Source organism: Mauremys reevesii, linkage group 21 (assembly GCF_016161935.1).
Source record: "Mauremys reevesii isolate NIE-2019 linkage group 21, ASM1616193v1, whole genome shotgun sequence".
NCBI lineage: Eukaryota > Metazoa > Chordata > Testudines > Geoemydidae > Mauremys > Mauremys reevesii.
The window spans coordinates 18,605,442-18,621,459 of record NC_052643.1 but is presented as its reverse complement, the minus strand read 5'-3'; the positions used below and the strand labels follow the sequence as shown (position 1 = coordinate 18,621,459).

Below are 16,018 nucleotides of genomic sequence, written 5' to 3'. Positions count from 1 at the left end.
CTCAAGGGATTTTCTATGGGTCTGGAAGAGCTGATGTACCCAATGCCCGACAGGATTCAGGAGGATGCGAGTGGATTTTTTTGCAGGGGGAGGCTGGTTAGAGGCAGAGCTCTGGGGCATGCGGCACAGAACCCCTCGTAATTCCATGCAGAATCACAGAGAGCGGGATTTGCTTCTAATAGCAGCTGCTGCTCTAGCATCACCTAATGCGACGTGTCCCCAAATCGGACCAGATCTCCTGTGACTCACCAGGGGGGAGAGCTGTGTGACTGGTAAATGTCAGTCTGTTACGTGAATAACGCTCCGTGGCTGCCCACTGCTAGTTATGCTATTTATACCAAGCCCAACTTAAAGGTCTCCAATAAAATTAAGGTCCCTGTGCTAGGGGTGTATGGGTGACCTGAGCTGCTAAGCGAAGTCTCCTTTTTAGGTAGGGTTTAACCCTCTCTGAAATCAGTAACCCCCTTTATCTCAGCAGGTACTGCAAGCTAGTAGGGCTGCTTACTCGGGGCCACCAGCAGTATCTTCTTCGGCTTGTGCTGAAGCACAAACTAAGCACCAAATACATGTTCTGTCTCATATCAAACCTCTAAAAGGTCAGCTCTGCCTTCAAGTGCATCACAAAAATAAAGGACAGAAAAAGGGGACACTGGATCAGACCAATGGTCCATCTAGCCCAGTATCCTGTCTTCCAACCTAGCTGGTGCCAGGTGCTTCAGAGGGAATGAACAACAGGGCAATTATCAGGTGATCCAGCCCCTGTTGTCCAGTCCCAGCTCCTGGCTGTTGGAGGTTTAGGGACACCCAGAGCATGGGGCTCCATCCCTGACCATCTTGCCTAATAGCCATTAATGGACCTGTCCTCCATGAACTTATCTCATTCTTTTTTGAATCCAGTTATACTTTTGGCCTTCACAGCATCCCCTGGCAATGCGTTCCATGGGTTGACTGTGCGCTGTGGGAAGAAATACTTCTTTACATTTGTTTGAAATCTGCTGCCTGTTCATTTCATCAGGTAACCTCTGATTTTGTTACTTGAAGGGGTAAATAACACTTTCTCCACACCAGTCATGATTTTATAGACCTTGATCATATCTGCCCTTATTTGTCCCAAGCCTCCTCTACTGACACCTCAGTCTTCTGCAATTCCTCAATTTGTCCCCTAAGAAGAATGCTCAGTTGTGGGAATCTCCTTTCCATCCCCTGCTGCGAAGACTGATGCAAAGAATTCATTTAGCATCTCTGCAATGGCCTTGTCTTCCTTGAGTGCTCCTCTAGCACCTCTGCTGTCCAGTGGCCCCACTGATTGGTTGGCAGCTTCCTGCTTCTGATGCACTTACCAAAATTTGTTTGCTTTCAGTTATTGTCTTTTGCTATTTGTTCTGCAAATTCTTTTTTGGCCTCCCTAATTAAACGTTTACATTTGACTTGCTACCATTTCTGCTCCTTTCTATTTTCCTCACTAGGATTTGACTCCCAGTTTTTCAAAGGATGTATTTTTGCCTCTGATCACCTCTTTCACTCTGTTGGTTAGGCATGGGGGCATTTTTTTTGGTCCTCTTACTGTTTTTTTTATTCCAAGTTGGCGGTGGAGCCTCTATTATGGTGTGCTAGTAAATAATTTCCATCCACCGTGCAGACTTGTGATTGTTTTTAACTAGCTTCCTCATTGTTGTGTGGTTCTCCTTTTTGACGTTAAATGTTACTGTGGGGGGTTTCTTTGGTATTTCCCCCCTACAAGGATGTTAAAGTACATTATTTTATGGGTGCTATTACCGAGGGGGTAAGCTGTAGTCACTCTTGGACCACACTCTGTGCTTCACTTAAGACTAAATCATTACTTGTCTCTCCCCTTCTTAGTTCCAGGACTAACTGCTCCAAATAGGGTGACCAGATCGTAAAAGTAAAATATCGGGACACGGACTGGGGGGGGCGGGGCAGGCTCAGGTGACATAATAATGTGGCGTAGCCTCCCTCTAACACAGACGGGGAGGAACCCCTCCAAGCTACTACACGGAGTTACATGTTCAATTCTGGGTCTGGGTCCTGACTGCACAGTAATTTGTCTGATTACAATAGGGTTTGTCAGTATATGGTGTCTGTGAGTCACTTCCAGTTCCATCCTGCACCCATTGCGCTGCTCCAGCTGCCTTTAACAGTTAGCCCCAAATCACTGCTGCACCGTTCTCACTGGAACCAAGTCTGTAAATATTGCTAGTAACCTGCAACTTCACTTTGTCTCTGGTCAGCAAGACGTCCCTCTACCCACTGCACATTTGGCTGCTGTAGGCATTCAGCTGCCCGGGAAGGAGGGGCTTAGTTTTCACAAACTGAAGTATTCTAGGTTTCCACAAAGTCCAGCAGGGACTGGCTCCGTCTCCAGCAGGGTAACTGCTCTACCTTGTTCAATAAAATGACAGAATTAGGGCCTGCCTGCTCCAGCCGTGGCGCAGAGGGTTGAGCCGATGCACACAGACTGCTGTCAGCTTTTCAGTTTGGATTAAATGTTTAGCAGTATTTGGATTATTGTTCACTTGGAATCCCTCACCGCAGACTGACACAGCTTCTGGAGCCCAAAGTGCATTGATTGCCACGCGACGATACCTTGACAACCAGATAAAGGAAAGGTCACAGCATTATTAAAGGATGAGAGTCGCAATGTGAGGGTGCACGAGGAAGGAGCCAGGGAGGAGAGCAATAGTCCTGCTCAGCAGGCAGAAGCTGTGCACAGAATCAGAGCAGTCCTGGCCCCGTCAGCTAGCAATAATGCCACCTGCTTGCAATAGAAATTCAGAGTGCAGAGACCAAGCTGTGTCCGACCCACCCACCGTCTGCCTGAGGCAGCAGGGGTCTGAGCACGTTGTGACGGGTTTGACCTTGATTGGGTGGGTGGCAGCAATCCAGCTTGCTCTAAAAGCTACCTCCTCTGAGCAGAGGCCTCCTGCAGCCAAGTTCAGCAGGAATGTCATTGCAGGGTGGGGCTTTTGAAGAAGGAAAGTAAAAAATAGAAATAAACCAGGGAGGGATCTTGGTGGATGTGGAGAGAAAACCATCACCAGCCATGTGCCTTCTACCAAAATGTGTCTGTGCTCAGTAGACCAGCATCACTCACTCCTGCGCCGGCACTAGTGTCTACCAGCTCCCTGCAACTGCACCTTCTGCAAGGGTGCCGCGATGACAGCAGCCGAAGAAAAGTAAAGAGCATTTATTCCGTGACAAAGTGGCTCTCTACCTTCTGACCTATACTTGTGCAAAAAGTTTTCACCACTGGCAACACCAGTGCAAAACAGCAAACAAGAGTGAAAGCTGCACAAGTGTAGGTTTGCACCAGTTTAGGATAAAGTGATCACATTGCGGACTTCTACTAGTGCCCAAGGTCTTTTTCACGGGCAGAATAAAATAACATAACTACACATTGGCAAAGTAAAAGTGCTGCAGCCTGGAGAGGCTTAGCAGGGGGTCTGTCACAGGGCTGGTTGGGCACAACGTAAAAAGGCAGAACCATGTGTTCTGTGCCTGGCTGAAGCAAGGAGAGTCTTGAGGGATTGTTGCTCTATTTCTCGGTTGGTTTGCTTTGTTTAGGGATAGTTGTGTGGACAGTAAAACAAGCCCAACAGAAAGAGCCTTAAAAGGCCTGAGGGCTGGAGCCTGCTCTCCCTTCCCCCGCTGGTGCCCCTGCCCCCAGCTCACAGGAGCAATGCCCTGATCCTGAGCAGCAAAGCAGTGAAGCCTTTTACCAGTGCAAGCTGCACCGAGTGGCGCACACATCGTGGGACATCGATATACCAAGTCTCCTGTGTCTCAGCAGGGAGAGGTAACTCCTGCTCCTCAGCAACTCACCCAGAAATAGAAATCAATGTCAGTGTTACAATGGGCACATTTCCTGAAGCCAGGGAGCTTCCTCTCTCCCCAGCCCCCATCGTCAGCGCAAAGCCCAGACCAGTCAGTGAGCTCACCTGTGCCAAGAGGAATACAAATACTTGGGTCCATATTCTTCTCTTCTGACCAGTTCCAGAAATAGACTCTTCCAGCCACCTGCGTGGTATTGTGAGCTAATAATTGACTAGTCCTTCCAGGATCTAAACCAGAGGTGGGCAAACTACGGCCCGCGGGCCCCTCCGGCCCCTCCCCCGCAGCCTCAACTCGCTGTGCTGCTGGCGCAATGCTCTGGACGGTGGGGCTCTTGCAGAGCCTGGCCTGACCTGGTCTCTGTGCTGCGCGGTGGCGAGGGCGTGTCTGGCTCCAGCTGGGCAGCGCGGCTGCCTGTCCTGGTGCTCTGGGCGGTGTGGCTGTAGCACCACCAGCCACTGGGGTAAGGGGAAAGCGGGGGTTTGGATAGAGGGCAGGGGAGTTTGGGGTGGTGGTCAGGGGTGGGGGTGTGGATAGGGGTCAGAGCAGTCAGAGGGCAGGGAATAGGGGGGTTGAATGGGGGCAGGGGTCCCTGGGAGTCAGTCAGGAAGGACAGGGGGCGGTGAGGGAGAAGGGGTGGTTGGATGGGGCAGTCAGGATGGAGAGGAGGGGTTGGATGGGATGGCGGGGGGCAGTCACGATGGAGAGGAGGGGTTGGATGGGATGGCAGGGGGCAGTCAGGGGCGGGAGGTCTGGGGGCGGTCAGGGAACAGGGAGGGGTGGATGAGGCAGGAGTCCTGGGGGGGCATCAGGGGGTGAGAAGCAGGGGGGGGTCAGATGGGGGCAGGGGCTAGGCTACACCAGGCTGTTTGGGGAGGCACAGCCCTCCCTAACCAGCTCTCCATACAATTTCGGAAACCTGATGTGGCCCTCAGGCCAAAAAGTTTGCCCACCCATGATCTAAACAGGCAGGTACTAAACTCACCCTCTAAGTTTCTCTCTGTTCATCTCAATACATTTTGCTACTGCCTTAGCTGGAGCAGGTATGAGCTGAAATAACAATCCACACTGCTTTTCCCTGTTCACAGAACACACACTCCTGCTATACGCGTGTGTCAGAAAGTTACCTTGAACAAAGGCTCCCAACTTCCCTCCAGTCCATTATAAACAGCCTTTAATAGCAAACCCGCTGTAAGCGCAATGTCTTTGCTCCTTTTCTCTATTTAAATGACATATTGCTTCATTAAATCACCAACCAGCAGCCAGTTTAAGCTTCTGAGCATCCAGGTAATCAGGCTCCGTGATGCTGCTCCAGAGCAGGCAGGAAGTGAAGTGAATTAGTTATGCTGTGGGCAGGAAAAGGAGAAACACCCTAGGGGCACTAGCTGTCTGTGAGAGAGAAACAAAATAAATTAAAGCCTGGTCCTGCCTGGGCTCGGTGTGAGGGTTTCTGTCCAGGCCAGATGAAGAGTCCTGACCAGCTCAGCTAGGGATCACCATCCTCTTCTCTCGACTCACTCCCCTTTGTGATGAGCTCCAGGGGGCTGCCCTGGTCACCCCTAGGGGCTCTCTCATTGGAGCTTTAGCCAAGCTCTCGCTTTCCAGTCTTAGCTGGCGCTGGCCTTTTGAATTGCAACAGGAAAACAGCAGAGGCGAGGAGGTGAAATCGGGTCCAAACACCCTTGCCCCCTAAGCAGTTCTGCCTAGAGGGGTGGACTAGGGCTGATCACAGTGACAGATACAATAGAAACCCCAGCGTTGATAGGCTGGAAGCATCTGGCCTCCAATGCAGAACTCTCTCTCTTGTGAAGCCCCTGCCCTCCCCAGCATCTAAAGCAGCAGGGCTGCAGCACACAATGCAGGTTTTCAGGGTGCTCTCAGCTGAGTGGAGAAATGTGGCAGGCTGGGCTTGGCAGGTAGGCGATGGGGGAATGAGATTCAAATCGGCTTGTGATGTATAATCCACACACTGACTCATGATTCAGCACCTCACACCACCATCCTCCTCCGAGCTGGTTCCCCTCCATGCTTCCGTCCTGGCATTAAAAGTAGTCAAATCCTGCTCACCTGACCCACTCAACTAGTCCCCCTGATTCCTGGCCAGACTCCAACCCCTTGACTCTGGCTGGGGCTCAAATCACAGTTCCAGCAGCTCCTGCATGGAGCCCTCCAGCCTCTACAGAACTGGAGACACAAGCTGCTGGAGTGTGGTCAGTCTGCCTGGGGGTTTAGACAAGATGGCCAGAGACGGATGGCTAGCACCTTTTGTGTCTGGCTGAAGGGTCAGAGCCAGGCACGTGTGGTTTACAAAGCTGCGTACTGTGTGCAGGTTTATCCAGCTTCCTGTCACCTTGCCTTGCACTTGCCAGTTTTACCTGCCTTTCCCTGTCCTCACGAGTCGCTGTGGGAGAGCCACCCAGCTGGAAAAACTCGGTCAGCTCATCCAGTCTGTCCCCCCATGCGGGGACAGTGCAGAATGGCTCCCTGCAGGACACTGCCTCTGTTGGCTGTCCCAGGCTCCCTGGTTGATTTTTCTGCTCCAGAGAGGCTGATGGCCCAGGCTTAGTTCCATTGTCTTGGCACCTGGGCGACCCCTGTTCAAGTCCCTGCACTACTGACTTCCTGTGTGCCCTTAGGCAAGTCATTTAATCTCCCTGTGCCTCCCTCCCCCTGGATAACAAGGCCAAGGGCCTGGCCACCCCTGGATGCTCTGAGGACACAGTGAAGTCGGAGAGGCTCTGCTGTGATTTACATTTGACACCTCAGGAAATCTGATCATTTGAGCCAGCACGGTCAGTTGTGGTTGGATGTATCCCGGGAGGTGCCATCACCGGACACAATCTTTAATTCCTAGAGACTCCAGGGCACCCTCCACTGCCACATGCAGCTGGGCCCTACCACCAGCCAAGTCAGGTCACTGCCGGCCGCCCCTGGCCACCCCCTGCCAGACACCCACAGGGGATGGGATGGGGGGGGTGGGAACTAGGGGGCACTGCCCCTCCGGCCATCGCCCGCTGGAGACACACAGGGGCTGGGACTGGGGGCGTGCCCCCCTGGCCACCCCCCAGCGGCCACCCACAGAGGCTGGGATGGAGCACTGCCCCCCCCCCCAGCTACCTCCCGCTGGACATACAGGGGCTGGAACGAGGGGGGCTTGGACTAGAGGCGCTGCCCCCCACCCCTGCCACGGACATACAGGGGTTGGGGGTGCTGCCCCCTCCTGCCGCACACCCACAGGGGCTGGGATGGGGGCGCTGGGGGGCTGCCCCCCCGGCGGACACACACGGGCTGGGATGGGAGTGCTGGGGTGCTGCCCCCCCGCTGGACATACAGGGGTTGGGGGTGCTGCCCCCCCGCCGCACACCCACAGGGGCTGGGATGGGGGCGCTGGGGTGCTCCCCCACGGCGGACACACACAGGGGCTGAAACTGGGGGCGCTGCCCCCCCCGCTGGACACAGAGGGGCTGGAACTGGGGGCGCTGCCCCCCCCGGAGGACACACAGAGGGGCTGGGATGGGGTGCTGGGACACACACAGGGGCTGGAACTGGGACAGGAGCTGGGATGGGACACAGGGGCTGGGATGGGGGGGCTGGGGGGCTGCCCCCCCCGGCAGACACACACAGGGGCTGGAACTGGGGGCGCTGCCCCCCCCGGCGGACACACACAGGGGCTGGAACTGGGGGCGCTGCCCCCCCCGGCGGACACACACAGGGGCTGGGATGGGGGCGCTGGGGGGCTGCCCCCCCTGCTGGACACAGAGGGGCTGGATGGGGGGGCGCTGCCCCCCCGGCGGACACACACAGGAGCTGGGATGGGGGTGCTGGGGGGCTGCCCCCCCGCTGGACACACACAGGGGCTGGGATGGGACACACAGGGGCTGGGATGGGGGGCTGCCCCCCCGCTGGACACACACAGGGGCTGGGATGGGGGTGCTGCCCCCCCCGGCGGACACACACAGGGGCTGGGATGGGGGCTGGGGCACACAGGGGCTGGGATGGGGGTGCTGGGGGCGCTGCCCCCCCGGCGGACACACACAGGGGTTGGGGTGGGGGCGCTGGGGGGCTGCGCACCCCCTGGCTGTGTGGGGGGGTCCCTCACCCCGGGGTCACAGCCTGGCGCCTCCGGCAGCTCCGGGGTCCCCTGGCCGCGCTCCCCGGGCCGGGCCGGGTCGTGTCGCGGCGCGTGGGCAGCAGCCCGCGGGGGACACGCTCCGCCCGCGGGCCCCAGCCAGGCGGGGGCGGCCGGGGAATCCCGCCCCGCCCCGGCGCGGGAGGGGGCGCGGAGCCGGGGAGCGCGGCTAGGCATGCGCTGCCCTGCCCGCCCCGCCCCGCCCCGAGCCGGGAGCCCGGCCGCCGGGACAGCGGGCTGCGGCTGCTCCAGCCCCGCCAGGTAAGAGCCGGCGCGGTGGGGAGCCCGCGGGGCGCGGGCGCGGGGGGCCGCCCCTGGCGCTGGGCTGGGGGTGTGCGCCGAGCCCTGCCCCCCCTCCCCCGGGCTGCACGTGCACCTGGATACCTGCCCGGGGCTCCGCCTGCACCTGGGCACCCCGGGGACTTCGCCTCGCCCGGACCCTCGGCCCTGGGGCTGGCCGCCTGGGAACCCCCCCAGCCTGGGAACCGAGCCCGCCCCCGGCCGGCCTGCCTGCCTCCCTCGTCCAGAGCCCCGGAGGTTTGTCTGGGCTTTGCCCGATTGTTTCCCTTCCCTTCCCGCTGGCCTCCCAGCTGTAGCTGCAGTGATGTAAATCAGGGGCTGTCAGGGCTCGCTGGATTCATGCTTGCAGGTACTCAGCCACCGGGCTGTAGGAAATCCCTCTGGTCAGTAGCTGCTGGAGTTCGCTTCCTAGACTGGGTTTTAGCCACTTTTGAGAGAGAGTTTTTTTTTTAAATGTTTAGAAATGGTTTGTACTTCTCTGTCCCTGCTGCGGATGGGCAGGTGAGGGGCCCTGGCTTTCTCCCCTGCGGCAGGGACCATGTCTGCCTCAGAGAGGAGATTAGGATTCTTGTGTGTTCCCATCCTTTGTTTGCTGGCAGGAGCAAAGTGACCAAGTGGGAGGAGGTTCTGCATGCACAGGCAGGGCACATCGCACGCACCTGTCAACGAGAACTGGCAGGTCCGTCTCATCCATGACGCTGTCAGTGGTGTACAGCTTTTGATGAGAGATCCTGTTCTGCAATTGCAGGCAGCTGGAGTGGATGCTCTGATAGGTCTTTTCCATCTCTACCCTCTATGATCCTATAGTCCCATTACCAAAAAATTGACTCATTTTCAGCTAAGGCTGCAAAATAGACTAATACTCCAGATGTGTATGTGACAACAGCGTGTGTTAGAAATACCAACAGCCATCAAATGGAAAAAGGACACTTCCCATCCAGCTCCGTCTCACCGTGTTCAAACTAAACTAGCTGGTCTGAAATGTCTCGCATGAAGTCCTTTGTATTCACAAGCAAACAGCATGGTGTTTGGCAAGGTTAGTAAGCTTTCTTATACAGAACAAGCAGAGGCTCTAATTTCTGCAGGTCCCTGTAGCACATCAACCAGCACTTGATTTTCACTCCCAAATTATTGCATCTTGAACCCCTGGGAAGGCAGAGTTGAATTATTCATAACCACAGAGACATGGTTCGGAATTGGAGAAGTTAGATGCTAAAAAGGCCTTTTTAGACTGTCCTCCTCCCGTTGCACTGTACTGCCCTCTTTTACACTGTCTAGCTATTGCCTGATCTAGCATTAAAGGATTCAGGCAATGTGGTTTCTGTCATTTCCATGAGTGATTCTTCTACAGCCTCATTCTTGCCTTAAAACTTCCCTTTCCTAATTTCCTCTCATTACTCCTCCCTCAAGGACTTAACACATTGGAGCCAAATAACAGCAACTCAGATTTCCCTTAATAACTGTAAAATGTAAAGGTTTATTATTTGGGAAGCAGGGTGGGAGGTAAACAAATTAGGCATTTAAGTGTGGTTCTGTTTGTTTTATAATCCAGATATTGCTCTGTTCATCACAGAACACACTCCAGTGGATTGAAAACGGACTAAAAGGCCAAGAGCAATGCTAATTGGCGATGTATTGAATTGGGGGGAGCCATCTAGTGCTATAGAAATCAGTGCTAGGTGTGGTCTTGTTTAACATTTTCATGAATGATCTAGAAGAGGGTGAACGGCATCTTAATGAAATGTACCAATGATATTAATTGGGAGCATTTGAGAATATCCTTGAGGACAGAGAAATAAAAAATGGGGCATGGGAAGATTAAAAACATATCCAAAGAAGTGAGCTAAACATGGGGAGGAGAGAGGAGTGCAGTGGGGAGTGATTTGAACATTTGTGCTGGGAAGCAGAGACGCTGAGCGCACCCTTGGGGTGATGGTGGGCAGGCAGTGAGACAGGAGTTTGTGCTGTCGGGTGGCTGCCGAGCAGGCCAGGTTACTTTGGGGCTGCGTGTGAAGAGACCAGCATGGCATTGGGGACGGAGCCAATGGTTGCTCTGTGCTGCTCTGGTGCAATCACATCTAGCCCTGAGGTCAGTTCTGGACATCGCGTTGCTGGGAAATATTGGCAAACCGGTGGGAGTTCAGAGATACTCGGGCCAGGGGCTTGGCTTATAGCTAAGAATGTACAGCTTGGATAAATCCAAGTGAGGTGTGATAGTCCGCCGAGAAGGTAGAGGAATTATTGGTGTGAGGAAGGAGGGTGTTTACGAATATTAATAGCAGTGAGCTCTCTGGGTCTGCGGAACAACATATGAATAATGCTTGGATCACATGTTCAGTTATTGGTAACTGGGTGAAATCGCTGCCTGTGTTCTGCAGGAGATCAGACTGGATGATTCTAGTAGTCCCTTCCGGCCTTGATTAGACTATGAATCTGTTTCCCCTGTAGATCTCAAAGCACTGTGCAAAGGGGGCCCAACGTTACTGATGCCCATATCTTCGCAGTGGAAGGGGTAAAAGTACTGCCACTCGGTGAACTTAAAACTAGAGGAAACACTAGAAGAAGTACAATAGGGAAGAGTCCTGTATTTCCAGAGATGGACTAGAATATCTAATAGGTCATTTCCATCTGTAACTCCTGTGATTCTAGGAACTGTCCCGCTAGAATCACAAAAACTTCCATGATGCTTGTCTGGTGTTGGCCTTGCCCAGAGGCATTGTCCAGGCTCCAGCAAGGATTCCAGGGTAGAAACAAGGACTCAGAGGTGTGTGGTAGCCTTTGCTCTGACCCCAGAGATGCAGAGTCTGCCACAAGTAAACATAGCCCATGAGGCAGGTGGTACAGATTACAAGAATACATGCCACCGATAACCTTAGTGCTATGTGTGCACAAATGGAACATCCTGCCATAAACTCCTGTGTGTATCTCCATCGTCAAATGCTCCGGTAACCAGATACAAGCCTGCAGCTATTCTTGCTTTAGTCAGCATATTCATAGCACCTCTGCAGTGTAGACTGCAGTTTAGACCACCCGACTTGAAAAATAAATGTCAGCCTAAGCTTTGTTTCTGACCAGCTTTTCCTACAGCCAGAGAGCTCCTCAGCCAGCAAAGACTCTCCACTTACCTAGTGTGCAAATTGAATTCCTCTTGCAGCGTAGGTGACATCTCACACACGTGGACAGGTGAGGATGAGATGAGGCTCCCTGCATGTGCTGGTTACAATGGTGTTGTTGAGAATGGGGTTTCTCTCCCCTGCCTGGAGCTGAAAATAGGGACCCTTCTGAAGCATGCAGTAATCTGTTGCAAGTGAAAATGGGCTTTGGTAAAAGCTCTTAATGGTTTATACTCTAAAATCACCTTTGTGTTGGCTTAGTCAGTCTGTTAATTACATTTCAGAGCAGGCATATGGGTGAAAACCTTCAGATCCTTTTCCCCGCAGTGGGAGCATGAACACTGCAGAGATGCAGGATTTGGCTCTGTAGAGGCGTGAACTGGTTGCCTCTGGTTGAGAGGCTTTGATGTCTCCGAATTGTTCCAGTGCCCTGATGTTGCTGCAATGGGCACTGCATTAAAACACATCAGAGCTTTGGCAGTTTTGGTTAGCAGCCACATGCAGGAAAGAAGGCCTCCTCTCTGCCTCTATGTTTGAAATAAGTAACGTTTGTTTCTTAAAAGCCTGTCATTTTAAAATATTTCTTTCTACTCTTTTTCTGGGCCTTCCCCTCCAAAACCAAACTAACAAACAAAAGGCAAGCTTGTATTCTTGGCAGCTTCCACGCACTGTGTCTCTTTGTTCATACCCATGTGAACCACAGAAAGAAGAGGTTGCACCTAGTGAATTTAGTTAGATCTAACTTAATATCTGCCTACCCCAGCACTATTTAGCTGCTATTTTGTCTGGACTGGAAGTAATTTAAAGTAAATGACTGTGAGGAATCTGTTGCAGCCTTAGGGTTATTCTCTATTCTCTAGGCACACATGAAACACGTTTGTGTGTAGATGGCAGTTTGCAGCATGCATCAAGATGGGAATAAGCTGCTTTATTATAACAATAATACCCAGCTCTTACAGAGAGCCTTTCATCAGTACATCTCAAAGTGCTTTGCAGAGGAGAGTAGACTCATTCAGCTGTTTGATTACTCCCGGCTGCAGAATCAAACTGTCCTAAGGGGCTACCGGAGAAATGCCCAAGTCACGAGAAGGTATTTCTTGACAGTCTCTTTCAGACCGGCTGCAGAGAGAGGAAGACACCACCAGCCCAGGACGCTGGATAGTAATTTTGATGAACTGCAATAGTGCATTTTCCTACTATGCAGTGACACCCTGGAGGATCCTGCCCCATTTCCTCACCTCACTAAAGGCCCCTCATTGCAAGGGCCCTTGCTGAGGAGATCTGAAGATGATTTCCATGAGTACTGCATGAATGTCAGCCAGAGCTCATCCTAAAATGATCGGGACCTCTCCCTTCCTCAGGGCTTGGCAGCTGCCCCTGCTAGCCCACAGGTCAAGGGGCCTGAACTCGGGTCATCCCGACGACATTGCATTGTTGCAAAGGACATTCCGTTCGTTCGGAGGAAGAGCTTTTGTGCCTGTCGTTTCTCTTCATCGCTTCTTGAGTTAAAGCGCCGGAGCAGTTATGGCACTGCCTAAATAATTAAAATGGTCGCTGTGTTTCGTTAGCCTCTTCAGGGTGTGTTTTCAGAGCGGATAATATTGGCATCATTTAAGTTTAATATTTAATGAGATCTGCAGAAACAGCCGCTGTAGCTGATCAATACTAATATAGCCCAGGTAATGCAATGGCCATACAGTACAGAATAACTACAGCTCTGTCACATGTCCATAACTATAGCAGCCAGAGAGCAAAAGCATTTTATTTTTTTTAAATGGGGCATGCCGGTGGTGGTGGCTTTCTGACTTCAGGATATTAGAAATGGAGGCAGCATTTACGAGAAGATCTGCTTGTTCTTGTCTGTTCTCACCTCCGTTGGTCCAGATGGATGGCTTTGTCTTGTTGCCCTAGTAAAATAATTGCCAGACCCCTGCTCTGGGATTTCTCCTGCTGCCCTCTCAAGAGTTCCCTGCTGGCCAGGCAGCTGCTGGCCGTGCAGTCGGGGGAAGTGATGTTCAGCGGGGGATTCTGGATCTCTGGCTCGAAGCAGCTGAAGATGGCAAACTTGACAGAGCTAATGCACGCAGGCTTCCTTTGGCCGGCAGTGACTGCTGTGCTTTGAGTGCTTCCTAGCACCTGATCGGTGCAGCAGCTCGCCCGCCCGGCCAGGCTTGGGGGGAGTGGCTGCCCTCAGATCCAATGAGGAGAGAGGATGAGTGATGGAGACGCTGCTCCATACGCCGAGCGGCACCTGGCCCGGCTGTCAGATTTGGCAACAAAATGCTTTTAAGATTATTGTCAGTGTCTTGGGCCAAATTCTGCTGTTACTCCATTGGTGTAAAGCTGGAGTGGCTCCCTTGAAGCTGCCCCTTCCGTGTTTGTCTGTCTGACCACCTGTGGTGTCTTGCTGTAATCCTGGCCTTTGAGCTCTCCAGGCAGTGCCCGGTTTTGCTTTACTGGTTTGCTCGTTTGGGGCCTGTGGGTGCCACAGAAATATAAAGAAATGCTCCTAACAAAGACATGGCTCCCGAGAGTGGAGAGCAGGAGTAAGCACCTCCCCTCCTTCCCCCTGCTCTGCCGCCGTTCAAGTTACTAAGTCCTATCCAGCTTCCAGAGCGGGCTGGTGGGTGTTGGCGTCTATTCCCGAGCTAGGAGGATACAGCAAGTTCTTGCGTCGCTTCTCGCGTAGCTGCTGCAGAAGGCGGAAAAGCCACTGTTGATTTTCCTCTATTTTTCTTTCTGAAAAATGATTCCCAGTGTTGTGATTTTTCACAGAGCCAAACGTCTTACAGTTCGCATGCGTCCTGCTGGCAGCGTGAGAGGAGCCGCCGTCCTACATCAGCTGAGGACAGCACTGAAGAGCCCCGTCACCACTAGCTTCCAAACATCTGCGGTTTGAAAGGGTTTGTCAGTGCTGCGCCCAGGGAGTTACAAGCACTTCGCTCTGCTAAGAGGTTCAGAACCTCCTATCAACCTTCTGGGGACTGACTAGGAGACTCCCTTTTTAATAGAATGTGCATAGTCCAGCTGGCACCTTGGCAAGGTGAAGTTATGAAGGCGTGATAAGTGGAGTTTCCTGGCAGAGAGCATGGAGACTAAAAAATGTGTGTTTCTCTGGTATGCATGAAACTGGCCCTTTCTGCGAGCCTGCAGTCAGTGGAGCCATAGTGTTAATTTAGCACCAAAGGGACATTAGGAACAAAATCGGCATCTTTCACCTGGGCTGCCATGGGTTGCGTTCTCCTGCCACCCTCCCAAATCCTAACAAGGAACAGCCCTGCCCCCACTCTGCCTTCCCTGAACGACTTGTCCCATCTTTAACTCAGTCCAAGGAAGGCCCTTTCTGGTGTGCGCGTCTGTGTGTGTGTGTGTGTGTGTGTGTGCACACGTGTGCAGAGAGAATATAACTCCCAAAGTTCTGGCCGTCTGTTGAAGCCGTTCTTGGTTTCACTTCCAACCTTCTGAAATCATGGGGAAATCTTGCCTGGCAGACCCCAGATTAGTTGTCTGATAACAGCTTTTGAACCAACCTACTGCATTGGAGCCAGGAACTTAGATGTGCCAGGCTGGACTGTATCCCATTCTGTGGCCAGTCAGCTGCTGGCCAAGGATGGTGGAGAATTCCAAGGTATAGCAGGACTCGCTCTGCAGAGCATCAGATTTCCCTGGAAACGCCACGGAGAATCCTGTGCCACTCCTACAGATCCCACAGTCAGCCCTGTGTGACTCCACCCTCTTTGACCACTAGGGTCTGTGCTTTTGATTGTCGTCTACATTCATGGTTTGGATATGCAGATAGGAAATGAATAACTTTCTCCTTTGTGGGTTTTTTTCCAGTGAGTTATTTTCTTAAATCCCTATTTATTTTAACTTTTCTTTCTCATTATCTGCTTGGTTTCCCACTCATTTAGTGCTTGCAGGAAGCAGAGATGATGTTGGGAGATGTTGCTAAGAGGAGTCATTGGTTGGAGACTTGTTTCCTTGTGCAACGGGGCGTTGGCCAGTGGTGCGAGTAGCCCTTAGTAAGAGCGTACAAGAGGGGCGATGCCTGGGTTTGGGGTGCAGCCTGTGTCAGTAATGCACGGACCAGTAAGTAGGGTGCTTGTATGTGTAGAATGCTGAGCTTGATTGACAGGTGGAAAACTGAGATTGCACGAAAGAATGAAGTGCAAACCCAGCTGGAGGGTTATACAATGGGGCCCTTTGCTTGCTCATGTCTGAAATGTGTTTGCAGACGTGAGCTGATGGAAATTACACCCCAGCCTGTCCTTCCACTGTGTACGTGGGTGAGCCATTCTGGAACCCAAACAGCGCTTGTGCGTGGTTAAATACGTGTCATTCAGCTAATGTCGAGGGGATTATTACAGATCTTTAGTGACTAATGAATCTTTCATACACTCAAGTCTCACTCATTCTCAGGACTGCACTGTGTGGCACCGCTGCCTTTTCTTACAGCTAAATGGCAATTACAAAACAGAGACGTCCTAGCTGTGCATTTACCCTGCGCTCTTGTTACTGGTGGCAGGAGGCAAGAGGGGGAAGAATGAGTCTTCAGCCATGTGTAGGGATTAGCTATGGGATTCCCATGAATGTTAATGGGACTCACATGGATACGTCTCTGTCCACA

The 16,018-nt window shown here is 52.7% G+C and overlaps 1 protein-coding gene across 7 annotated transcripts in view; it reads left to right on the top strand.

The window, feature by feature from the left end:
- The first annotated feature begins 8,184 nt into the window (after positions 1-8,184).
- The window catches only part of GPR153 (G protein-coupled receptor 153), a 50,095-nt gene continuing 42,261 nt past the window's right edge, over positions 8,185-16,018 (top strand). For 4 of the 7 annotated variants that reach the window (XM_039509498.1, XM_039509497.1, XM_039509499.1 and 1 more), the window contains exon 1: positions 8,185-8,239. The gene's annotated coding sequence lies outside the window, so the exon portion shown is untranslated. Of the gene's footprint in view, positions 8,240-8,371; positions 8,516-8,588; positions 8,662-14,350; positions 14,435-16,018 lie in introns of those variants that run through there. The other 3 variants (XM_039509494.1, XM_039509495.1, XM_039509496.1) reach the window with 3 other exon arrangements.